This window comes from Equus caballus, chromosome 5 (genome assembly GCF_041296265.1).
Source record: "Equus caballus isolate H_3958 breed thoroughbred chromosome 5, TB-T2T, whole genome shotgun sequence".
Classification (NCBI taxonomy): domain Eukaryota; kingdom Metazoa; phylum Chordata; class Mammalia; order Perissodactyla; family Equidae; genus Equus; species Equus caballus.
The window spans coordinates 78,440,293-78,467,442 of record NC_091688.1 but is presented as its reverse complement, the minus strand read 5'-3'; the positions used below and the strand labels follow the sequence as shown (position 1 = coordinate 78,467,442).

Sequence of the window (27,150 nt, the reverse complement as noted above, 5' to 3'; positions counted from 1 at the left end):
AGACAATGCCTTGTCTAAGTAATAATAGCATCCTCTTGTTGAGTTCTTAATGTGTGCTAGGAATTATTCCAGGTATTTTACCTTAATCTGTCTCACTTAACCTTCCCCACGCCATTTATACCTCAGGAACCCAAGGCTCAGACAATCAATCATTTGCTTTAAGATTGCTCATGTAGTTAGCATACAAGCTCAGGATGTCTGAGTCTAAAGCCACTTACCAAATGATTGTCAAATTCATTGAACTAGTTCCTACTGGATATGAAACTATGAATATAGTTGACTCCTGATTTTCATGATTAAAAACAACCATTTTTAATCCTAAAGCAATTAATCCAAAATTCACCAACATGTGAACCTAGAATATAGTTTTGTCCGTATGTTTGAACTGTTTAATTTAATATGGGTATGTTTGCTATTCTAGGAATTTACAACTCTAAACAAAGTAATAAAGATACTCAAAATTATGAGTTGTCCAACTCTGATTTTCCTACTGTAACTTCTCCCTATACGAGATCAGTCCTGGCCAAGCCTGCTTCTTCTCCTCTTCTTTCGAATCCTCTCCACTTCTTACTTCCAGCCCTGAGCTCCCTTGAGCTTCCAGATTCAAATATTCAACTGCGTATTTGACATCTCCACTTGGATGGTTAACAGGCATCTCAGACATCATCCACAGCAGAACCCTGCGTCCTACCACCTTCACAACCTCCTCTTCCAGTCTTCACCATCTCAGGAAGTGACATCACCACCCAACAAACTGCTCAAATCAAAAACTTAGAGGTCATCCCTGATTCCTTTTTCTCTCCCTCCACATCCCATCCATCGCCAATTTTTGTTAGTCCCTCCTCCAACATACATTCGGGGTCTCATCTAAGCTATTATCTGCTTAGTGGGTTCACAGAAGAAGCCTCACTTCTCCTACCCACAAAATGGCTAGCCAGGTTAGTTTACTTTGTTAATTTCTATTTTGGTTGTCAAACTAACAGAAATGCTAATGTTTTTCAGGGATAGCCCTTCTCAGAAGAGGAGGATGACCCTTTCCAGGTCTGTGATTCTGATATAAAATTTAAGATGCCGTACATTCCATTACCAAAATGTTTCCTGGTCTATCCACCAATTCAGTATGATAAAATTCCCGTCTCAGGAAAATCATTTACCTATTTTTAAGTGAGGGTTTTTTTGTTTTTTGTTTTGCCTGTCTGATGCCAAGTGTTTAAAAAAATAATAAAACTTTAAGAAGATTATATAGGTATATCATCTTTACATAAAAACAAAAGCTAAAGGTTAACTCATTTGACAAGAATGTATTTTTTTTTTTAACGACAAAGATGGTCTCAAAGTAAACTGGGCAATCACTAACTCCCTTAGCAGCATTAAATAAATTCCTCTTCTGTGAAGTATCAGGAACTGTTTATTTCTCCATGCCCTCAAAGGCAATCTGGATTTTCAGTTAGCCATCACAGAGGTGGACTGAAATGGGACCTGTAGTCGCTGGTAGATTAATTATAATTTTTTTCAAATATTTTTAGCACACTCTTCCAGTTGTGCAATCAACCTTAAAAAGTAGATCTTAAAATCTTGGAGTCTACAACACTTTGGGTCAGTTTATATGAGTGTGTGTGTGTGTGTGTGTGTGTGTGTGTGTGTGTTTAATCTTGCCCAGGATTCCTTAGCGATCTGCTGCTGGTCTGTGTGAACTGACAGGCCCCAAGCAATACTGCAGAAATATAGATAGCACTGCTGCAAGGCTGTGGGCTCCCATGTACATTCCTGGGAAATGTAATCCTTGTGGTTTCCAATCTCTTCTCTCTTAGAATACAGATAGGGGTGAGTTTTATTTTGGAAAGAACTCATGCACTTTGGTTTACATTAAGATTAATTTGAGACATGTAAAGAAAGTAGAGCCATTTGGGATCAATATTTACTAAATCTAAATCTCCATTATACTGCATCAGACTTAATTAGCACTTAAATTCTAACTTAACTGTGACAGGCTTCCTTCTGTTTACATTTCTGAGATTAAACAGACCATCACCTCCTCAGTGGTCCCTCTTGAAGAAGAAACACAGCTGGCTTGAAGTTAGTTTTGGTCCTTACTCCCTCCTTCCTCACCTTTTTTCCCCTCATAGACTAAACAAACAAACAAACAAACATAGTTCTGCTCCCAGCCCAGCTGTTAGGGAAATATAAACTCTTATCAACAACTAAATTAAACATATAAATATCTAAAATTAAATTTGATTCAAAATTTTCAGGAGTAGACTAGGGTCATAGAACAACTGATAATTTAATTTTACTGCATTAGCAATGGAGAATGCCTCCTGGTTGTTTTTCTCTCAGTTACACAAGAAGCTACCAATTAATAATTTAAGCTTTAAAATCAGCAGCGACTATTAACTCACGTTCTGTGCCTTTCCATTAGACAGCTCTTGGCTAACTAAGGCTACCTACAAAAATACTATAGAAAAAGTCCACCTCTTACTGGATGCTGGCCCGTCATTTGATATGTTAATGAGGCAGCATCTTCTTAGATTAGTGGGGTGCCCTGGTTTAGGGCTCTAATCAACTTCCTGCATAAGTGAGAAGGGTAATTCTGAGTAGAGAATTTAATTTCAGATCTCAGTGTGCTAAGTATGGGGATAATTCCCTAAAAAGAAAGACCCGTTTGAGTCGTGCTTAATAGAACAGGATGCAGCTGTGGTCAGATACAGCTAAGACGGGGAGAGAAGGCGGTCTGACATTGGAGGTGTAAATTGAATTCCCTGAGGTTAGGTAGCTTTTCAGGGCTGTGACTTTGGGTTTACATGACTCACCGTGAAATATGGAAGAAGGAGCTGACTAAATCACAAACTGGAGGTAATGAGGCTGAAATTTCAAGGTTCCCATATGTATGTGTTTGCTTCAGCTTTCCTCCACAGACCATGAATCCAGATGCCTTTTACTCTCTTTATTAAATCTTTGCTATTTTCACACTCAGTTTTACCGACAGAGGTGCTGTGAAGCTTAGTGGTTCCATCAGGGGAGGCAGTGGGGCATGTTGGTTAAAATCAGAAACCTAAGTTTGAAAACCTGTTTTCATCACTTTCCAAGCTGTATAAACTTTCTGAGCTTCGATTTCCTCATCTATAAAATAGAGGTGATGACCCTGCGCTTTAAAGCCTGACACATAGAAGACTCACGAATGACAGCTGTACAAGTGTGACTTGAAGGTGCTCTTGCTCCCTTCCATCGGCTCTTCATCTAACAGCCAGAGAACTGGCTGAGAACACCCACAGGGAAGATCGAGACAGAGGGAGAAGCGGCAGCGAGAAGAGCTCATTCAAACCGAGAAGCAGAGCCCGTCGCGTCCTGTTCAGACCCTCGGCGGCTTCCATTATACCCAGAGTAAATGCAAAGTCCTCAAAGGCCCTTCATGATCTGCACCCCTCCCCCGATCTCTCTGATCTCCTGTCTCCCCCACCCCACCCCCTGTCCCCCCGACTCCTTCTGCTCCAGCTACATTTTTCTCCTGACTGTTCCTCAAACATGCCAAGCATCCGTTCTGTCTTGAGGCCTTTGCACCTGCTGTTCCCTTTGCCTGGAACATCCTTCAGATATCTGCTGGCTTGCACCCTCACTGCCTTCAGGTCTCTGCTTAAATGCCCTTCCAGAAAGGGCTTCCCCTACCACCTTAGCTAAAAATAGCACCCTGTTTTCTTTTTCCCATAATGCTTATTATACCTGATATTAACATGTGCTTAAGTATTCATTTGTCTCCTCCTCTAGAAGTTAAGCTTCAATGGGCCAGTGTCTATTGTGTTTGCTGCTCTATCCCTGAGCCTAGAATCAAGCACGACACTAGTAGGTGCTCAATAAATATTTGTGACTCGACTGAGTGAAGACCAGACAAGGCAAATTCTCATCGCTCAGTCTAAGCTTTGGTGTGCACCAGTCAGCGTCACTTGGGATGCCCATTTCTGGGCCCATTCCAGAAACTTTGATTCACTGGGTCAGAGATGGGCCAGGGATCTGCATCTTAACAAGCATCTCAGGTGATTCTGAAGCAAACAGACCAGATTTTCAGAAACATTTCTGGAGACATAGAGTCTATTAAGTCCTACTAATGAAACACCATATCATAAGTATCCATTATTTTTAAATCACTCGAGTGGTCACTGGTCCCTCTTCCTTAAGTTTCTTAAGGCCTGCAGGCACTCGTTGCCCCGGGTGGCGGGAGGTAACAGAAATACTTTTTGAGGCTTGAAAGATGCTGCCCTCCCATGGGTGTGTCATGCAGACTTTCATGCTATGAGAGTTTCTCTGAGGGTAGAGGGTCCAAACCAAGGTCTCTTTTGGAAAAGGACACCATGGGGCTCCATGTGCAAACTCACAGGGAAGAAAGGGGGAGTCACATGGGGTTCTAGAACCCATCCCAGAGCCTGAGCTATCAAAGTGGGCACGGTAGATGTAGAGAGGGAAGACTTGACGTGAAGGCCCAAACAGTACCTCTCTACCCATCCCTCAGCCATGTTGGGTCCTTGGGAGCAACTAAGCATTGACTATGAAGAGTCAGAACTTTGGGAGCCTGAGTTGCGGCCCCCTAAGGAGTGTTGTCCTTCTTCAAGAATCACTTTTACCCTGTGCAGGAATTTGTGCTCATCCTTGTTTGTTTTCTTTTTTTTTTTGCAGAGAAGATTTCCTCTGAGCTAACATCTGCTGCCAATCTTCCTCTTTTTTTTTCCCCCCAAAGCCCCAGTGCATAGTTGTATATCCTAGTTACAAGTCCTTCTAGTTCTTCTATGTGAGCCGCTGCCACAGCATGACTACTGACAGATGGGTGGTGTGGTTCTGTGACCCAGAAGCAAACCCAGGCTGCTGAAGTTGTCAGAGCACCAAACTTTTAACCACTAGGCCATCAGGGCTGGCTCTCTTGTTTATTTTCTTTTTGTGTGGCACATCCTAGCAATTAGTTGCTCAATTTACCTTTAAAAAGGTTGGAGAGAGGACTCTGAATCTCTGAACTGCCCCCACCCACTGGGCCTTGGTTGGAGTGTTTATATGGCACATAGTAAACCATTCCTGAGTGAAATGTGCAGTTCATTGAACATGGTAATAAGAAAGTCTCCTCTGTGCTGGCTTTCTCATCTTGTTATCATTCCTGCCAAGGGATGTGAATATTGTAGTTCACTCTACTTTTTTGTGTCTTGTAGTATTTTTAAAAAGATGTAAATTTAAGAAATCTAACTACCAAATCATGTTGATGCCATCCTAGAATAATTAAGTATTTGAAATCAATAGTAGCCTTGTCTGTGTGTTGGTGTGTATTTTTCAAGAAAGCTGTGGCAGTTTCCAAATGTCACCACTTCCCTTTGCATTTTAATCTCCTTGGCTGGATGCTGGGTGAGTGTTAACCTGAAGGAAAAGCTGGCAAATTATACGAAAGTCCTTCACTCTCTTCTTCCTCCTTCCCCCCCCCCCCCCACACACATGTAGGGTACACACACACACACACACACACACACTGGAGAGCCCTGTGTTAAAACCAGAGGGCAGATAGGGTGGTTTTTCTGGGTTTTTGTGTCAAGCCCCCGTTGCCTTCATTTGGTGGGACAGGAAACTGGAGCTCACAGGACATCTTTGACTAACACAGTCAATAACAGATTGAAAAGCCACAGAAATGGAATTTGCACTCAAAGTTCTCAACCAAGGCTAGTTTTCCCTTTGTTTTTTAATAGCTATTATTCATTGAGGACTTGCTAAGTACTGTGCTTTGTGCTCTTCATGCATCAGTGCTTTCAGCCCCCAAGCCCCATGATGTATGTACTGTTATTTCTATTTTATAGATGGGAAAACCAAAGCAGAGCCCTGAGGCTTAGGAACTTTCTCAAGTTCAGGGAGTCAATAAGTAGCAGAGTTGGAATTTGAACCCAGATCTAATGTGCTCTTCACCATCATGTAATACTCCCCATGTGCTACCTCCTTCAAGACAAACGGTTTGATGGAGGAAGCACTGGATTTGGAGTAAGAAAGCTTTGCTCAAGTGCCAGCTCCGCCTCCAAATGTGAATTTGGACAAGTAATTTGAGCCTTCTGATTTCATCTCTGTTTTTCCCGTCTATAAAATCCCACTAGGATCATTGTGAGGTTCACATAAGATAACGTATGGAAAACCATTTTGTAAAGGGAGAGATGTGTTCTAGAAGCCATGATCATTCTCATCGAAGCCGACTGTCTCGGGATACTATGGCACTGTGTTACTTTCTCTTTGCTTGAATTGTAACAAATGCAGTGGATAAAGGCCTGTGTTAACATAATTCATGAGCCTTGTGGTTGGATTTCACATCAAAGGGAAAAGTCCCAAAGGTTGCGAATCTGGGATCGGCTGTTCATGTTACAAGGTGTAGTTTTTGAGTCTGTGCATCATACTGCCCAGAGTAATGTCCGCGAGGAAGGCACTGTACCTTTCCAGGAAGGAGGAGAAATAAAGACTCTCAGTGCCTCTATAACTTTACAGAGTAGTAATTCTTTCTAAACAGAGCTCACACCACACTGTTTATAGTCTTTGAAGAAAGTGGTGATGTGTGCCAAAATGTCAGCACAACCAGAGATATCCTTGCTGTTGTAAGGTTGCATCAACATAGAATTATAACCAACATTTGGTTTATGATTTATGAATTTTGTTCTTCAGCCAATAGATTCTCACAACCTCCACCCCAGTCGCCCACAAAACGTAGCCTCTATTTTATTTCTCTATTTCAATTATAATTTTGAGTGAATATAGGAGCAAAGGTCAGCATTCTAACATCTAGTGAAAAATATTTTCAAACTGAGTTTTGGTTGGGAATTACCCACCGTTTCTGCAACTTGTAACCTAAGTGCCAGGAGCCTGCGGAGTTAAGTCTTGCGCCTTTCCCTGTGAGAACTGGTAGCGCATTCGGTAACTACCTCCTGCAAGGGATTTGATGGAGAGTGATCACCCAGGTCTTTGTAGACGTAAGGAAACAGAAGACTGAGGCAATAAACCAAATAATTAAAGGTGAAAAATCCAACCTTTTCTTTCATCAGATAAGGGCAGAGAATGCATTTAGAATTCCCCTTGACTCTCTTTACGGCATTGTTTTGTTTTGGAATATTTGTATAAAGCCCTCTAATGAAGGTAATAAAGAGGAAAAAAAGGGAGAAAAAGAAATTCTGAGTATAAAATACAGAATATGTCTGGTATTTGTTATGTTAACCCCGACTCCATGCAGAAGATCAAATTTATGTTTGGTATAATGGGAAACCTGTCATTGGGATACATGCAAACAAAGCCAGAAACACTACCAGACCATACTCGAGAATTCTTAATTTTTACTTTTCACATGGGGCAAAGGAGTTTTCTCTACAACTTGAGCTTGAGATCCCAAATGGGAATTAGGACAATAGTCCTACGTATATATCTGTAGCTCAAGCTGCTCCTGAACCCTTGGCCAGAGGTTTGACTCCCAGGTGAACCAGTAAGATTTGCTGTTCCAGGCCTTTCACCGTCAGCTCTGACCTGCATCAGCTGTGTTGACATTCCCAGGGATTCATTACAAAGGGTATACATGAGGCAGGGTGAATGGATCCACTCAACCAGCCCTGGAAACACACTTACTATTGACTCAATCTTATCTTTATTGCAGAAAGCATCATTTAGGTTACCACTCGAGTCTGCCTATCTTGAGAACTGAAAATGAAATAAATTGCAATCAGTAGAGAATCACCATTAAGACTTATTATTTAACGTGAAACTTTATGTTACAGCATTTGGAGAAATTTTAAACTTTCAGAAGACTTTTGGCCACACGATGGGTCAGTCAGGTGAAGTTTTCAGGACAATGTAATGGAAAAGAGATAGCTGGTCTGCGTGTTGATTTGAAAGCTGTGGTAGATGGGTTTGGATGCTCTGGGTAGCAAATACTGCAAACACCAACCCAAACTGACTTAAACAATAAGGACGTTTATTATCTCTCACCACATAACGGCAAGTGGGTTCCAGATGGGACGTGTAAGGGCTCTGTTCCTTGTCTCACTGACTCTCTTTGCCTTGCCCAACCCCTATGTCAGCTTTACCCTTGCCCAAGAGCAAGACGGCTGCCACTTTGCAAGTACCACATCCAGACATGACAACATCCACAGGAAGGAGAATCTGTCTCTTCTTGCTTCTCTTTCTCGGGAGCAAGGAAATCTTTCCCCAAACCCCCTCGGCAGACTTCCCACCTTTCACTGGACAGAATTGGATGAGATGCCTGTTCCTAAACCAATCAATGGGACTTTCATGGTTGGCTTAAGCAGAATTTGCCCATGGAGCCCATCCCTTGAATCACATAAGGGACAGATGGATAACTGAGCAAAATCAGCATTCTATCAGGAAAAAGGGAGAAAGAAGGAGGGATGGGTTTTGAGTAAGCAGCCAAGTGAGTCTGCTGTAGAAACCTTGGTCTTCACTAACTCTGAGGACAGCATTACCACATGCTTTATCCTCTCAAGATAACATTACTCACAGTTTACTCTGCAGAGTTTTCTATCAGATTTTTATGTGAAACATCATTTTTCTCAGACCTTGTGCTGCAATCTTGTTCCTTTTTTCCTGAGCAAAGACCACAATGGAAATCCTACTATAAAAACACTCGAGTGCTATCAAAGGATCGGACCATATAAGGTGCTAGGGACCTTTTTATTTTAAATAAGAAACACAACTATTTATACTTTTACAAGGAGTCTGCCCTATTTTAGTAAATATTTGGCAAAGCTTCTTGATTAAAAGAGCAAACTGACCCTTGTTCTGCAGGGTTGTTTTGCCATAACTGAAATCGTTCATTAATTTTCTGAAAATAGAAGCAGCAAGTGTGTGTTCTTTTGCACTGTGACTAAAGTAGTCCTTACTTGTGATTTAAGCTGTATTTACTTAGGCATAATTGGTCAGGTGTCTTTCAAACCTTGGTCCTAATCAGACTCTGCTCTGAATCACAATCACCAAATGGTACAATTGGAAAATACTCTCCTATGGATGGAGCAATGATGCTTTAATCCCATCCTGGAGAGTATGGTGTGTTTGACAATACATTTCAAACTGGATTTCAGAGGTCCTGGATTTGGTAACAAGCCCCAACTGTTTTGAGAAACAGTGATTCTCTAGGCCATTAAACAGCACACATTCTGAGAGAAGCCTGTTGAGTACCATATGTTTCTGATTCATTGGCAGTTAACTGTGATATGGGGTTTGTAGGAAAAACTCCAGGCCCAACCAGCTTCGCATCTTTAAAGGTATCCTTTAAAGGGGTGCCGTTGCAAGAAGTGTTTTTAAGTCACTCTCAGAATCTTTTGTAGGACACCCATATTGAAATTACCCCAAGATGCCACACAGCAGATTGCAGGCTTGCCAACAGGCTGGGTGCAAAATTTGGACACAGGGCTTGCCATCTGTCCCTGTCACAGTAAAATGTGCCTCTGCCTCCTACCCCTGTCCCCATCCTCTGCTCTGGGCTGACAGTTTTTGATCCTAAATCAAAGCTGTTCGGAAGAAAAGTTATCAGTAGATACCCAGGAAAGGATTTAGAATCCTAAAACCTGAGGACTGGAAATTGCCTCAAAGATCATCTAGTCTAGCCTCATTTATTAGAAGAGCAATGTGAGGTGAGGTGACTCGTCCAGTGTCACACAGCTAGCTTCCTGTTTGTGTCTCATTCCCTTGTTTCTTGCTGCTTCCAGTGGCTACTGAGAAATCCAAAATCCAGCTTCCAGGTGGGTAACTCCAGCAGAGGCTGGAATACACTAGCTGCCTCTGGGGCTCCACCACTGAAGGAGCTGAGAAATGGAAAAATGAAGGTCCCCGTCTCATAGGTCCAGTGCGATTGAATAACTTCTCTCACTTAGAACAGTGCTTGGCATGTGGGGAGAGCTCAGGAAGAGTATCCATTGCTGCTATTAATCTCCCTTGACTGTTGCCAGAAGGCAAGTGATACATGGAAAGAGCTCTGAACTAGTAGAAGTTAAGAAATTTCTAGTTCCCGCCATGTGACTTGTGATAAGTCATTCACCTCAAATCCTCAGTTTCCTCAGATGAGGATTTTATGCAGCAGTGCTGGCTTAGCCATAAAACTACAGGAGAGCTTCTCAAAGAGTAATGTGCACACAAATCACCTGGGGATCTTGTCAAACTGCACAGACTCTTTCTGCAAATCAGGTGTGGAACCCGAGATCCGGCATTTCTAACACGCTCCCAGGTGATGCCAGTGCTGTTGGTCCAGGGCACCCCCAGCCCTTCTGATGTGCCATACAACGTAAGGAGAGCATTCTGGTCATCAGGCCGACAGCAGCCTCCAAGACCCTTAGGTTGTCTTCTTGACGCCAGCGGCAGCTTTCATAAGGCAGTGCGGAGAAGTGACATCTGCTCCTAAAGTTTCTGCAGAAAGGGGGTCTCTCTTCGTACCTAGTTTCAAGGTCTTACATGTTCATTAAGTTTAGCCTTCAGCCTCAGAGTAATCTCACACTTTGCTCAATACCGTTTTGCAGATCTGGTGACTGCGATGTCAGCATTCTAAAGCCCCTCCCCTAACAGCTGGTTCCACTTCCTGGGCAGTTACGCCATCAGGCTACGGTTGGGCCAGGTACCAGACGTTCCTCTTGGGAAGACAGGTGTGATATCAGGGGACAGGTGAGTGATAAATTCAGCTCTCAGGCTGGGAGCCAAATCATGTTTGAAACAGTTTCTGTCCACCTTACAAGCTTTGGTGTGGATGGGGCATGAGTGAAAGTAAGGGCAACAGCAAAATCTAGCATCACAGCCAGGAAAACCGTGAATAACAGGAAAGAGACTTGAAAGTGAAGTGTGTTTGTGTTCTAAGAGAATTGCAGAAACCTTAACAGGCCAACACAGCTGAGAGGACTTAACCGGCTCTAACTAAAAGTGGGCAGGTGATTGGGTGTTTGATACATTCCTTTGGGAATTTCTGGAGAGTCGGGAACTTAGAAGAGTTTGGTGTTTGAAAATGTTTCTTTACCCGGAGGTGGGGTCCAGGGATGGCCGTTAGGAAGCGTGACTTCAAGGTTTACTACCGGCTGCCGGGCTCCTCCTTTCTTCAGTCCAGTAGTGGGCAAAGGGTACAAAAAAAGGATGTTTGGGCAGAGAAATGAGAATTGAAAACAAAGGAGACCACCAGGTAACTCCTGCTTTCAAGACTCAGCTCACCTGACATCTCCCCACGCCCTGTGTCTGCCCCGCCGGACAGTGTTGTACTTATTGATTTGTCCCCTGAGGGCAGAGGCTCTGACTCCCAGGTACTCCCAGATCCCATCACAGGCCTGATCCCAGTAAATACTTGGTTAGGTGTTTGTGGAATGAGAAAGATGGACAGAAAAAGGAAAAGGCGGACGAAGGAAGAGGAAACCGAGGAGGAGGAAAGAAAAAGAAGGGATTGAGCGAAGCTTTGGGAAGCCAGCTTTTCACAGTTCCAAGAACAGTTTCCAAAATCCTTCTAACTCAGGTCCTATTAAGCAGTCCGGCTTTCCAGCTTCCTTGATTGCACATGTGTAGCAAAACTCAATGACATCTGAGTCTGACTAAAATGTAACCCTTTCCCGGGCATCGGCTGTGGCCACTGGAGCTTAAATACAGAAGACATAGCTGTCTAGTCTCTAGCTTGGCATTGATTCCTTTCGTGTTTGAAGCCAGCTGAAAGACGAAGCAGGCAGGGCACATGTCAGAACAGACGTTGTCCCCCCTCGCTCAGAACCAAGAGGCTGATTCCTCAGCTGGCCACCTCCGAGGAGAGGAACGGAAGCCACAGGGCGGGGGGCTGGCTGACGCTGCATTCCTCAAACCTACAGCCAGGGGATTGTGTTATTTCAGCCATGCTTCGTTAGATGGCAAATATGTGAGCGGCTTTATGAGGATCTGGGACATTGTCGAGTCTTCGAGTTCACAGCTGAGCTGCTCCCACCCGAATTAACCACTCCCGCCAGGCGCTGTTTGGGGTGCAGGCCGTGGGGGCACTCTGATCCCTCAGCACCGCTAGGTTCCGAGGGTTGTCGAGACAAGAAAAATCTCACTAAAGGCTACGCTTCTAAAAACCCTGGGCCAACTCTTACCCCAAACTTCTGGCTGCAATGACAGTTATACAACAGTTGCGCCAGGAGTGGCCTTGCCCCTCTGCCACCGCCAGCGGAGAGAGGGCGTCTCAGGTCTCACTCTCATGGAGGACCAAAAACCGAAGTTTTGAATGTCACTTTGCCAGTGGGAACACAAAATGCGACTTCGGTCCAAATAGTAACCTTTGGGCTAGCGTTTCTGCTCTTATAAATCTCAAACGTTGCTTGCTGTCTGCTTCGTGTCCCAGATTCCTGCATAAGTCTGTGGACTGCATCAAAACACTTTTGAACATAGAGACCGGGTGTGGTGACTTTGTAGGTTGTCTACTCAGCTGCATTGAACTAAGTTTCCCAGAATTCCCTTCCCTCCGTGGTTCCGGATGACATTTGGGAGGCCACTGTGAGGCAGCTGCTACTTTTATGCTCTGAAGGTCTTGTGTAGGCACCAGGCACCCTGGCAGCTCTCATCTCCTGTTAAGCAGCTGCTGGCCTACCTCTTGGCGTGGGGCTACAGCTCCTCCAGAACCTGGCACAGGTATATGGGCAACTCTGACAAAGGGCCCCAGCTGCTTCTGCAGGTCACTCACATCCTGAAGGCTGGAGACGGCGAGACATACAGGTACCAGTTGTCCTCATGAGTTCCAGTTTGTCTTTGCTCTCCCTCATTGCACATCCAGTTTTCAGTCCCTGCTGATCTATGTGACTTCAGTCCCGACACCAGCCGTGGAGGCAACAGCCTTGCACAGACTTCTTCACCAGGTCCCACAACTGCTTCAGCTCTAATCCACATTTTAAGTCTCATTATAAATCACACATAGTGGCTGGCTTTTCTGACTGAAACCTGGCTGATACAATGTATAGAGCCAGCTCATTGGCACAAACTTGAAAGGTTAATGTGCATAAATGACAGCTAATAAAGTCCAACCCTAATTTTAGTGGTTAGTGTTCCCCTTTCTCAGTGGGGACTTGCATTAAGAGGGTTGTTGACCAGTGGACCAAGCTGGCTGCTTTAAGTACACATCCCTTTTTCCCCCTCTTGTCCCTTTATAGTAGTTGTTCACATGGTTTCCACTGTCCTGACCCCACTCCCAGGAGCTGACCTGCTCCACTGAAAAGATCAGGGCCAGCCAATGCATCTCGAACACCTCGAACATTCCTTCACTTTCACCCATTCCCTCCCTCACATCTCTCTGAGCAGTTCTCCCTTGCCCATGCTGACCTTTCTTCCTGGGCGGTTGGCCCCATCCTCTCCCTCATCCTTGCTTGCTTCCTCTTTCTTTCTCTCGGTCTCTTACACCCTTCTCCCCCTTCCCGTGGAATCCCCACCCCCCCCCGCCTTCAAACATAACACGGTTCATCTACCCCATGGTTAAAAGCACCTTTCTTCGACCCTGCTGTCGAACTGCCTTCATATTTCTTTGCCTTCCATCAAATTCCCTAAAAGGGAAACTGTTGCCTCCACCTCCCCAACGTGCCTTTTTTTATTTGGCCCTCTAAAACAGACTTGGATCCCCACCTTCTATACCAGCGGTTCTCAGCCTCGGCTGCTGGTAGGAATCACTTGCGGCCCAGGATGCCCTTGAAGGAGGAAGGGGACAACCTTCTAAGTTTAAAGCAACTTAAGAAAACAGAGGAAGACGGACGTATTTGCTACCTAAAAATGTTAAAGCTTCCGAAAATTATTTTGCTATTTAATTAAGCAAGTTTTATGTTTTAATACCCAAAGCTGGTGAGAACATGCTTCTCGTTCTTCCTAATGACTGGGTAACTAGGTATAATCTCTTGGAAAAAATGATCTAGTCAACTGTATCCAGAGGCATAAAGATGTACATACTATTATATTGTATCTACTTCTAGAAATCTATCCTAAGGAAGTAACTCAAATACTGAAATAAGCTGAGGTCCTCAAAATGTTCTCTGGAGTATTATTTATAACAGAAATTAGAAATAACCTAAATAACCAAAAGGAGAATAAAGAATGTATTTATGGTGCATTCAGTGGTTGGAATATTAATATATAAATTAAGTGATAAGACTATGACATGGAAAAAATGCTTATGATATAATAAGTGGGGAAAAAACAGAAGATGTAAATATAATGTAGTGGGAAAGTCAGTAAAGTCGTATGAATCAAGCCTGGTTTAAATTAACGATGTGGCTTTTCAAATGTCAATTTCATATTTTAATAATTCTAACTATTGGAAATTTGAGCAAATAAGCTTTAAAACACTCTTTAAAAAAAAAAAACACTCTTTCTACTAGCTCTCTGTAAATGTTTAGTTCTGCTTTAGTTAACTTTTTCAAATGCATTTCGAAACAAGGCTAGCAAGCTGGTTTTGTCCCGATAAAATTGCGCTCGCCCTAAACTTGTCTTGTAAACATGGCTCAGGATGATAACACAATTCCCTTCAGCCTCATCCCTTTTTAGGGAAGCTGTCCTCATTTCCCCAGCTGGAAGATTTATGGGGGACATTTGACTTCATGCTCTTGCTTCAGTTTCATTGGCAACACGATTTCTCCAGTGAATTATTTTTCTCTTGTGGCAAAAGGAAGAAATATTCAGGCTTGTGGTTAAATGCTGATTCTAAAAAGTGATCCTAAGGGACATTATTCTCAGCTTTTCCTGAATTCCCTGGGATAGTTATTGACAATAATTGTGTTTTGGGGTCCCCATTTAGCCTGGGGGGGGGGACTTGGGGTAAAAGAGAAAAATAACAATTTCATACCTTCACTATTAATTTAGTCATAGAAATACATCCCACAGTGACACAGAACACATTAAGTGACTGATTGGAAATGCAAAGATGGCCTCTGAGGCTTTAAAGTCAAGATAAGGGGGAGGCTTATTGTACAACATGGGCTGGACCGCTCAGACTTCTGAAAGGCACACACGAGGGTGTTTCTCCCAGCTGGATTTCTGCCAGCTGTGGTCACCATTTGCCACCCTTACCCATGGACTGAGCTGATTGTGAGTTCTCTTGTAAGCACAGCCTTGTTCCAGGCTAGGTTTCATTTAGAGAGAAGGGGGATGTTGAGCTTGGAGAATAGGGGCCAGTTGGTGTCACGATGAAATACAGCACCGGCTGCACTGTTCAGGGCTTCATTCAGACCAAGGCAAATGTTGTATCCTGTTGCCTGTTGGGACAACACTCAGTTCACTAAGGGAAAATACAGGGACTGCCACCTCCCCCGACTCCTGTCTCTGCTTTCTGGCGAGGATGTTTTATGAGCCTGTCTCTGCAAACAGGTTTAAACATGCTTTTACTAACCTAACTGAAAATAGCTTACTCGTTGATGCTCCAAAAGTACAAACAGATTTCTATTTTCTATTTTTTTTGGAAAAGTCCTAACTTGCCTGCAGCTTGGTTCCTTTCAAGTCTGCTGTACTTTTCCCTGGATGCCTAGGGTTGCAGTAAAAGGCACTGTTCATTCCTCTTAGCCCAAAGTCCAATTTGAATCCAACAACATCCTGTTTAAAAAAGCTCAAACTTTGTTTACTTGTGTGACCTCAGGGTTTTCACCTGGGTTGTTGTGATTTTCCTCAGAGGACTAAAGGGTAGGTACACGAGAGATGGGCTAGAAGCAAAGGACTCGACTGCATGATGGAAAGAGCAAAGCCAGACAGAAACATGTGTGTGTCACTGGACAGTTTGGAAGCCTTTTGTATGAAGGACATTTATGTTGCCTTTGGGAATAGCATAGCTTGAGATCAATTAATTAAAGGGCTATATGGTATATCATTCTCTACTTCAAATGACAGAAATATTTACATGAAATCTGCAGTACACTATAAATGCAGCCTCATGAACATCCTGAACACACAGGTTCTTCCTGCCGGGCATGCTCTGGGGATAGAGGGCAGTGGGGCGGACCATGAAGCAGCCATCACAGCTCTGAGCCAGTTAGGACACTGCTGACATCCTCCTGGGTCTGAAGCCAATTCTCATAGTAAAGGAAGAGGTACACGGGAGATGTCAGAAGAGAAGGCAGTCAACATTGACTTCTCTATTCAACATTTGTTTACTCCTCACAGTTCCTAAGGAAGGTTTCTTTGGGGCCTCAGAGTCATGCTGGGCTCAAGGTCAACTTTGGTGGTGTTTACATTTATAATGCAGTGAAGGCACTGATGGGAAACTCACTGAGAAACATTGCCAATGCAAGACGGGTGACACAGAAGGAAACTGAGGCAGCGATCAGCAAAAGTCGAACGTGGGACCTCGACTCAGAGCCAAGTTTCCAAAGCTTGGGCATAATCTCTCTTCTTCTCAGTTGAAAGTGACTTTTTAGGAGGTAAGTGTGAGTGTGGGTGACTCGCAGCAGGATCCAGTTAGAGCACAATTCTGAGAATCCAGACCGTGAAATCCTCCCTGGTTGTGCCAAGAACCCACTGCACGAACTTGGGAAAGTTGCCTTACTCCTCCGTGCTCTGCTTCACATGGCGGGGAGAGGACAAATCAGGGCCTCATCAAAGGCTTAAGATAATAAAAGTTTTCCTTAACCTTTTATAGAGATCAAATCAAACATACACGGAGAAAAGCAAAGTCAGTGATTTAGGCTTGACTTGGAAAATATAGTACATTTAAGAAGAAAATTAGCCCATGTTTCCTTTATCTTAGCAAGGAGCTTATCCTCCACACAGCTGTGAAAGAAGTGTCTGAAACACCCATCATATCATTCCGCTTTCCTGCCTCAAGCCCGTGGCTGGCTGCCTGTTGCCTACAGGACGTAAGTCAGATTCCTGGGCTGTGCAGCCAAGATGCTCTGTGATCCCGGCCTGCCCACCTCTCTGGAGTCAGCTCCCACCCCCTAGTCCATGCACTCCTTCTCAGGGGCTCCCGAAGGCTGTACCCAGAGGCGTGGAAGGGGCCCCACTGCTGTGGTCATGGTGGAGATGCATCCGAAGACCAAGGTGATAAAAAGCCTCATCAGGCCATCCACTCAAGGCCAACTGCACAGAAACCCCGCAGACAGTGTCCTTGGCCACCCTGTGTCATATTTCCACCAAGAGCCTGAGTTTCTCCACTGATCTTCTGCAGCTGTTTGCTTCTTATCTCCTCCTCGTCCTTGTTCTTGCCCCACTTTGCTGGAAGCACTCTGATTTTGCACGTTGTCTGTCAGGTTTGCTGAGCACTCCAGTCCCAGCAGGAGCAAAGGGCTCTTGTCTGCACAGAGCCTGAAATACCGAGAGACAGGTAGTGAGCTACTGAGCTGTGACGGAGACCAGGCTCCCAGTCAACTGCCAAGGGCAGAGATGCACAGAGGCTCTGGGTAACCATGGCTTGGGGAGACCCAGCGTCCACCTGGTCCTCCCTCCCTCCTTTGCGGCCTTGCAGCTTCCGGTTTCCTGCTGTTTCCTTTCTGGGGTAGGGGTCGTTTTGCTATGGTCAGTCTGGCCTCCCCCTGAATTGGTCTGGTTAGTTCTGCCCTAGCAGTGCTAGGTTCTTTCTAGACAGCCCAGCTGCCCGGTTGCCCTCGACCTCCAATTGCTTCACCATTCTATCCTGGTTGGGGTGGAAGGCACCTTACCAGAGAACAGCCACGTCTCCCTACCCTCAGATCACGTGGACAAGTGAATCAAGAAACCAGGTGATTACAGCAGTCTTCCTTGGGGTAGGCGGTGGGCCAGCCCTTTACTGCTTTTAATCCTCTCCCTCATCCTCCGATGAAGGTATTATCATCCCCATTTGTCAGAAATGGGAGCTGTAATACAGGCTCACTAATTTGCTTGAGGTTATAGCTAGAAAGGGATGGAGCTGAGATTTCAACCCAGGTCTAATTCTAAAGACCGCTCCCTCCCATTATGCTTATTATCTCGTGCTTACTATGGGCTAGATACTTTTCTAGGCAGTTTACTTGTAACAACTCATTTAAACCTCACATCTCTAGGAGGGAGACTAGTATCTCAGTCTTACAGAGGAAAAACTAAGGCCCAGAGACATTAAGTTTCTTGCCTGATCTTACACAGCTAGGAAGTGGCAGAGACAGAAGTCAGCCTGGCAGCCTGGCTCCAGAGTCTGTGCCCCTCACTCCTATGAGCCACAGCCTCTCCGAGCTCCAGCCTCTTAGGGTTGTCAGCACAACCAACACTGCCCGAACACCTGTCTTGGGCCAGCACAACATGATGGCACCAAGAGGAGTGTAGAGATGTGTGTCCTTGCACTCAAGGAGTTTACAAGGTCCAACTAACAGGTCAAGGGGGCATGAGGCCTTTGCAAGGATATGCTGAGGGTCATGTCTACCCTGCATCTCCAGGTTTACTTTTAAAACTATAACAGAGTTCCTTTTTGGAAATCTTTACAATGCACAGATCTCTATGCTGTCAGGGGAGGCTGAGAAATAGCAAAAGCCTGTCTTTGGCTTTATCTCCTTAGATAGGGGAGAAATCCACAGTTATGTGGGATCCAAGGAGAGCCAAGCTTTTGATACTGTTCAGCTCTGCCTGCAGAGAAAGGCAGCAGCTGGAGCAGAGGATGACCATGGAAGCTTGACCAAGGGCAGCTCAGCAGCAAACAAGAAAGCCGGGTGTCTCCTGCCTGTGCCCGTCTCCCATAGGTGCTAGAAGGCTTTGTCTCGGCCACTGTTTAATGTCTTCAGTCCCTCTGGGCAAAGTTGGGGCTGGGGCAAGAGACTGCTGGGAGCTGCGTGGGCCAGGGGCGCTGGTTTCTGCATCTGTCCTCCCTAGGGTTCTTCTGGACAGCCCCTGGCTCACAGCACATGGTCAATTAAAAAGACAAACTTTGGAGCCAGACAGAGTGGGAATCAAGCTGTGAGACCTGGGGCAAGTTCCTGAATCCCCTGTGCCCATGGATCCATAAAATGGGGCTACCTCATAGCACCGTGAGGGTTAAACACAATAATCGTATGAAATACAGGGTCTGGCACATAGTCAGCGTTCTGTAAATGTTAGCTATTAATAATAAAATTCTAAAATCCAAGTCAGTTAACTCTTTTCTGAAGCCTCCTGCCCTTTCCCTACTTCGCCCACCTCACCCTCTGCCTTCTCTGGGCTTGTACAGTACTTTATGGATCTCTCTGCTACGACTCTTATGCTGAATGGCAAGCGTGTCTGTCTGTCTCCTTGACTAGACCATGTACTTTCATCTGAGGGCTGAGCCTTATCTCCGTGCCCACACACAGCACTGGCAGTCCTGGCTGCAGTAACTGATGAAACAGAATCCTATCCTGTTCTGCTTTGCTGACCTACAGGGTGTGACTGGAGGCCTGAACAGATGTGTCTGCTGTTCCAGGGGATGGTTTCCCCTGAAGACCCTCTCTGCTAACACACGAGCCTTCCTCCAGCAGTGGGCCCCAGGTAAGGAAGCAGACAGGAACTCCCACCCTGAGCCAGGTTTCCAGATCGGGGCGGCAGGAGATGTGTGGTCTTCCTTCCTTGGCCTTCTGACTGCTCAGCCTCTCTGAGTCCTCCCTGTTGCAACAGTTTCCTAAGTTAGCCCCTACGGGGTTTTTTTCTCTCCTCCCATTTTTCCAGTATACCAGAGCTTCTCAAAGTTTAACTTGCATATACAGTACCTGGAGATCTTGTTGGGATAAGGCCACGGTGCTGCATTTCTGAGAAGTTCCTGGGAGATGCAGGGGCTGCTGGTCTTCCTTCAACACCCTGAGCAGCCAGGCCATGCTCTGCTGCCAGGAAGATCTTCCTAAATGCATTCCTAAATGCATTTCAGTGGATCTGAAAAGATCTTTCACCCAAAGATGTATGAGAACAGCAAGTGAACACACCAAAAGGTGCTCAACAGCATTAGTCATCGGGGAAACACAGATTAAAACCACAATGAGATTCCACAACACACCTATTAGGACAGCTAAAAATAAAAAATATGATACCAAGTGCTGGTGAGGATGTGGAATAAGCAGAAGTTCCCTGGAAGTTCCCTATACTGCTGGGGAGAACGCAAAACACCACAGCTGCTTTAGAAAACAGTTTGGCAGGGTTTTTTAATTTTTATTTTTTTAATAAAGCTAAAATTTGACCTAGCAATCTTACTCTTATATGCTTAGATATTTGCCCAAGTGAATTGAAAACTTACGTTCACACACAAAACTGTACATGAAGGTAGTTAGTGGGTTTATTCATAATCACCAAAAACTGGAAATAACCCAAACGCCCTTCAGCCGATGACTGGATAAAGATCCACACAATAGAGTACCACTGAGCGAGAAAGGGACGGACTATTGACACTCACAGACACACGGATGAATCTCAAACATGTTGTGCTAAGTGGAAGAAATCAGACTCTAGAAGCTACTTGCCGTATGATTCCATTTTATAGAACATTCTGGAAAAGGCAAAACGATAGCGATAGAGAACAGTTATGAGGGGCTACTGTGGGGAAGGGCTGACTGCGAGGAGACGTAAGGAACTCGGTGGCGCGATGGGAACATTCTACACCTTGAGGTGGGGGTGTTTACACGTCTATATACATTTGCAAAACTCAGAATACTAAAAAGGATGGATTTTACTGCATGTCAATAATATCTCAAAAACAACGATGACAGCAACAAAAAATCTTCAGTGGCTTCCATTTGCCCAAGGAATTAAAATAGAATCCAAGCTCCAGACCCCCTACCCTTTCTAACTATTTCTACTATTCATTTTCTCCAAACACCAGCTAAACTTTGCTGTCACCAAAACACACTCTGGTTTTTCTTAGTCTGTCTCATCTCCTGGAATACCTTCTTCTTTTACAAAATAGGTGAATAATAAACACGAAATGAATGAATGAATTTTCCCGGTAATATGCCTTGATTCCCCATTGACCAAAAATGGTGCCATGGAGATAGAACCCTGCAGCCCTGCCCCTTTTCCTGAATAGGGAGCTCAGTCATTTGTAGGGGTTTTGTTTTACTCTGGTTGATACTTTGGACACGGGCGAATCTACTTAAACAAGCCCCGAGTGTGCTGGAGAGGCAGCAGGGCGAGATTGCAGCCTTGGCGAGGCACTGCCCTGGCACTCACCCCACCCGCCCAGGCCACGTCCGGACTTCCCTCTCCCGGCATAGGTGAGGAGAGGCCAGCCCCGCTGACAGGAGGAGCTGTGGTGGTGTCACCAGGCTGGCAGTGATTGATTCCCCTGTCCTCACTCGCTGCCTCGCTGGCAGAAGCGCTCCTCACGTCCCCGCATCCGCTGCCTGCCTCTGGGGGAGGTGGCCTCCCCCGCGGTCTGCTCTCCCAGCGCTCCTTCGCAGGGGCCTCTCACCAGTCCGTCAGTCCTCACCTCTCTCTCCGCAGCCCTGGCGCGTTGACAGACTCCAGGAGGGAGACGCACCGGGATGGATGCGGAGAGCTGACTCCGTCGTTGTTCACGCTGAGATCATACTTGGGGGTCCCAACCAAGAACCCCAAATCTTTGAGCAAGCCCCTACTATGAAGATAAACCCTGAGGGAGATGCACATAGATATACATGCAGGGGAATAAATTATACTCCTAATTGGGTCTTTGGCCGCAAGCCCCCGAATCGTCTTCTAGGAGGAGCCAGGTTTTTTACAGGCTATAGAAAGGTCTAGAGCCTTAGTGAAAACCTGGCTGAGGGTGGCCTGCACCTTCGTCTGAGCCCTCTAGACTTTATGATTCTTGAGGAGAGGAAAGATAAATCAAAGAAACAAAGGAGGGAGGCCGTTTGCCCCATTCAAGCTCCCTCTGACAACTTCGTCCTGCTGCATCTTTGCTCAGTCCACAGTCCAGGCATCTCCTTCTCACGATGGGGAGGTGGGCAGGGGTCCCAAGGCTCTCCTGGGGTCCAAGGATGGTGACATGGAAAAACTGTGAAAACCTACAACATGTACATAAACTCCCTGCCAGGGCCGGTTACATAATTTGTGGGGCCCTGTACAAAATGAAAATATGGAGTCTGCTGTTCAAACGCAGGGGGAAGAATATCTTTAAAAGTACTAAAATATAAAGCTTTTTCACTTCATCCATGGGCTCTCTCTATTTGCCATGGTGGTTGTTATTTGCTATATAATGTTCTAAGTAGAGAAAAATTAACATTTTAAATTATTAACATGAATTTTACCATTCATCTCTATATCACACAATACTTGTTTTAAATGCAAACATAAGAGCATTTAACTCATATGTAGAGTCACTGAAATTATGTAGTTCATATTTCATAGCTTGTACATGCCTGTGTATTTCATCCTTACCACACCCGAGGAGACACTGCACAGAACTTGTGCAATTGTTTTTATTTCGCATCTTGCTGTGCACACGTTCTACCGATACTCTCTGCCTTCAGCTTACTGAGGAATAGGAAGGACTGAAAGGAAAAGGAGCTATGATTTGACCTCTTTCCCTGTCCTTCTACGTCTTCCTCTCTCCTTCTTCCTTCCTTCTGGTAAGGACACTGTCTGGACCTTGGCTGCCCTCCTGGCTCTTCGGGTGGCTGTCCTGGGAGAAGGCTGATGTCTGCAGGCTCCAGACACTGCCCGTGCTGCAGGCCTTACAGATGCCCAGGAACCTCAGCCCTGAGCCATGTCTCTGTGGAATGTTCCCCCTTCCCAATTCTGTCTCCTGTTTTGTCATTAAAATAGTGGTAAAGTAGTTAGCGTGATGGAGCATTTATTACACTAGACACGTACATAACCGTGCACAGTTAGGACTGCTCACAGCCCTGTGTCTCTCGGAGTTCTCAGTGACAGAAGTTTCTCCTGCTTTGGTCTGCAGCCCCTCTCTCCAGAAAGCTCAAATGTGAGATCATCAGGCTGGGCTCTGAGGCAGGGGACAGGGAACCCCGGAGATTTCAAGTCAGATCCCTGTTATCTTCACCATCTACAGGGGACCCCGGTGCTTCTTTGAACTCCTTCCATTCTCTGACAGATCCACACGTAAATCAACCCCCCCGGGGCCTCCATACCATTCAGTGAGACAAGGCTCAGGAGGAGAAACAACTTAGGTTAACAGGGAGGGCCCCGGTACATGCACACATACACACACACACACAAAGGGGGCACACACGCGCGCACACACAAACAGGGCAGCCTAACTTGAATTTTAACACCCTTGACAGAGGGGCCCCTCATCCTTGACTGGGAATCATGCCCCTCCCCCTCATGGGCCCCTGCTGGACACCGTGGGCATTACGCAGGACCCAAGTACCCTGCACAATGCCCATGGCGTCTAGCGGGTACTCTCAGTACCTCAGGAGATTATAGTTTCACCATAACTCTTATCATTATCATCTAGTATTTGCCTCCTTATCAGGTCTCTCCCATCACCCTGGAACATCAGCCTTATGAGAAGAGGGTCCTTATCTGTCGTGTTCCCTGCTGTAACCCCAGAGCACAGGGTAAGCACTGAAAATGCATTAGGTGAGCAAATGAATGAATAAGTGATAGTTTTGTTGCTTTCAGTACCCTTACTTAGCACCTGCACTGCCCATGTGCCCTCTAGACTCTCCAAAGCCAAATTCCATACATCACCCTAAGAGTCAAATCGAGACCAGCATAGCCGGAAGGATTGGGCCCCGTGCTTTGTCTCTTTGGGAGGGCACAGGAGGAGGGTTTCCCTTTGGCCAACATCTGGGCAAGGGGTCAGAGGGGATTTTGGCTGATATGAGAGGTGCCTGGGACCCCATTAGTATAGCCAGTTGGAGCCCCTCTTGTCCCTACTACCACCAAGGCAAAGCCAGCTCCTTGCCATCCAACCTTTTCCATACCTTTCAGGCTGAGGGACGCCATCTTGTGACTCCTTTTCCCCTTCCAGCTCACCCTTGGGTCTATTTGGTTCGGGCATTAGGGTGAGGGTAAACAGGGCCCTTTTCCTCTAAGGGTATTAACGTGGGCAAGCAGACCCCGGCCACCGGCAGGTCTTGGCCCTCCTTAGCAGGTGCTGCCTGCTTGCCCCTGAAGGTGGACCAGCTGCAGCCCAGAGGGGCAGTGGGGCAGACCCTCGCAGGCCCGGATGCCCCATGGCGGGGATTAAGAATGTGAGTTATGCTGCCCTTATGAACAAAGTGTGTTGTTTTACTTTATCAGTTGATTCGAGGACTAACCAGCTCAGGGATATGAAGGGGAGGGTTGCAGCCGTGACCCTGGCAATTGTTGGCCTGCGCTCCCTGGGCCCAACCCACGTCATCAGCACTTGACTTCAGTGCACAGTTTGCGTATGTTGCTGGAAGGTCCAGGGTCTTAAGCCATGAGTTTCCAAAATAAACAATTTCTAAGTGTCCTTTTTAAAAAAACAATAATATTTTTTAAATTATAAAAGTAATTTATAGCCACTGTAGGAAGTCACAAAAAGGAAAGATAAATACATAAATATCAATATATATCAGTTTAGTATTTTTTCAATATATATACATATACATATAAATATATAAAACATTGCTTTTTCTTGGTTTTATAGGGGAAGGGGTTCAAAATTCAGTTCATATAAAATTTTAGTCTGCTTTGTTTCATTTTGGCTTTTTTTTTTTGGGTGAGGAAGATTGGCTCTGAGCTAACATCTATGCCAATCTTTCTCCACTTTATGCGGGAAGCCGCCACAACATGGCTGACGAGTGGTGCTAGGTCCATGCCTGGGAACTGAACCTGTGAACCCAGGGCCGCTGAAGCAGAGTGCACAGACTTAAACACCACACCACCAGGCTGGCCCCTAGTCTGCTTCTTTTACTTAGCAAAATATCATAAGTACTTCTCTATGTCATTAGTCTGATTTTTAATGACTACAGATTATCCTTTGTGGGTATACCACAGTTTACTTAATCATTCCCCTGTAAATTGACATTTACATTAACTGATGATTTATTAATATAAAAATACAAGGGCCAGCCCGGTGGTGCAGCAGTTAAGTGCACACGTTCTGCTTTGGTGGCCTGGGGTTCACCGGTTTGGATCCCGGGTGCGGACATGGCACTGCTTGGCAAGCCATGCTGTGGCAGGTGTCCCACATATAAAGTAGAGGAAGAAGATGGGCACGGATGTTAGCTCAGGGCCAGTCTTCCTCAGCAAAAAGAGAAGGATTGGCAGCAGATGTTAGCTCAGGGCTAATCTTCCTCAAAAAAATAAATAAATAAAAATACAGCAGTAAATATATATTGTGAGTCAAAGTAGGCACATGTATATGAAAGGTGAGACACTGCTTAAAAACTGTGTTTCCAAAACTTGTGCCCTGCAGGGTCTACCTCAGAACCTGCAGAATTTATAGGTAACTTATATATAAACATATATACAAGTAATGATAACTGTGGAAATCATCAAACTGTGGGGTCCTGCCAGGACTCAGCCTTTGCTCTTCCACTTGAGAAGGTCCAGCAGGACATGTCTGTGAATTTCTGTGTGTCCTCAGAACAGAGGGTCTTCCCGTGTCTGCATAACACTCTGGTTCTCAGAACACACAGCCTTTTCTCAGCTGAATCTAGAAGCAGGTCTTCCAAGACGCCGGTGGCTGAGGCTCTGAGTAGACTTTTGACTCAGGGCTTCAGAAGATCGTTGGTGCTAAATGCCCCTCCCTGAGCAGAGCTGTTTCACACTCAGGGGCTGTGTCACCTGTGGGCTGGAATAGGACTCAGCTACTCAGCCCAAAGGTCCGGAACTCAGTTGTATCAGAGCACAAGGGAGTGAGATCAGGAAAGACCCTCCACTGAGGATCAGCCAAGTGCACACACCTACAGCATGTGACAGAGCCGTGTCCACAGTCTCCTGCAGGTCAGCCTCCAGCTGTGTAGACACCATCCTCTACTCCAAATCCCGTGAACACCTCTACCCTTCTTCTCTCTATTTTGGTCAATAAATGAAAAATCAGCTCGGGGAGAGGGTGGTCAAGGACACCATGACCCACTGAGGAGTCTCCGCGGAACATGGCAACGTCACTATATTCTGGCTAAAACAGGGTAGCACAATGCCAGCTCCCGTCTCTAACCCCAGGATGAAAGTGAAAGCTGGTGTGGAAAGACCGAGAACTTGTTTCTGGCCCACAGGTGACACAGCCCTTAATATGAAACACCCTTTCCTCAGCGGGGTGAGTTAGCACTGAGGTATCTTCTGAAACCCTGAGTCACTCAGCTCTGGGAATTATGGGTGTGGACCAGACTGGGAACTTGCTGAATCCTTTTCAGTGTAATTTGGACCCACCCTAAGCATCTGGGGGACCTGGAAGAGGCCCATGTTATCTGGACTTAGCCCCAGTTGTAGGCAAATGGTAGACCAGCTTTAGACTCTCTGGGCTTGCTCAGCTCCTGAGGCCACAGGGGAATCCCAGCGACCCGAGAGATTCCAGCGTGACCCTGGACTTGCCCCACTTTCTGGCTCTGCCAAATAGGCGAGAAATCAGGATGAGGGAAGGAGCACACGAGCAAGTAAATCGCAGCCTCCCTTCCCCTACAAAAGCAGAACTTGGCCTGTCCCTCTGCCAGGGCAAGGGACAGCCTGAGGAGTTAGAGCGAGGGCCGAGGTGTCCCAGAGTCCTGAGGCCCTGCACAAGAGGGAGAGGATGGCCTGCCATCGGCATCCCAAACCAGGATTCGGGAGACGTGCTGGAGCTTGGACAAGCCACACCTCTGCTCCTCAGTTTCCCTATCTCTAGTGTGGGGAGAAAAGCCACAGCTTCCATACTGCATTTACAAGATAAGGAAGACTCCAACGATTTCACCGAACCCCATCACGTGTGCCCACACCTCGGGCCCTCCCTGCTGACGCTGGGGCTGGTGAGCGGCCTTTCCTGATGCAACTGTGGTTCTGGAATGTGGTTTGATTCATGTGATAAGAAAACCATATAATAAAACAAATGTTAAATGGAAATCCCATTTTAGTATTTTCGTGCAGGAGCTCAGGAGGAAGTCAAGGTGGGAAATGCGAGGAGTATGTTGACAGAAGAAAAGGAGAGAGCGGAGATCTTGAATGAGTCACGAGCCCTGGGCTCTTGCAGGAAGCACGGCAAGTATCGTAGATAAAACATCTGCAGGGGCTCTTAACAGAAATGGTTTGCCTCTGCTCTCATTAATTGCTGGGCTCACCATAAGTGTATTTAATATGCAGACGCTGCTGCTCTTGCTCGAGTGCTGGGAGAAGAGAAGCACAAAGCAGTGTTTTGGAGGACTTGGCCGT

The 27,150-nt window shown here is 45.7% G+C and overlaps 2 long non-coding RNA genes across 3 annotated transcripts; one reads left to right on the top strand and one right to left on the bottom strand.

The window, feature by feature from the left end:
• The first annotated feature begins 10,543 nt into the window (after positions 1-10,543).
• On the top strand, positions 10,544-22,648 carry LOC106783211 (uncharacterized). The gene is made up of 3 exons (XR_011438817.1): positions 10,544-10,653; positions 19,293-19,398; positions 21,337-22,648. It is a non-coding gene; the product is annotated as an uncharacterized lncRNA (long non-coding RNA).
• On the bottom strand, positions 16,083-24,049 carry LOC138924124 (uncharacterized). Of its 2 annotated transcripts, XR_011438815.1 has the most exons (3): positions 23,763-24,049; positions 19,617-19,786; positions 16,083-17,259 (listed from the first exon to the last, which is right to left on the bottom strand). It is a non-coding gene; the product is annotated as an uncharacterized lncRNA (long non-coding RNA). The 2 variants fall into 2 exon arrangements; XR_011438816.1 differs by lacking the exon at positions 23,763-24,049 and having other exon boundaries at positions 16,575-17,259; positions 19,617-20,750.
• Between the last annotated feature and the right edge of the window lie 3,101 nt (positions 24,050-27,150).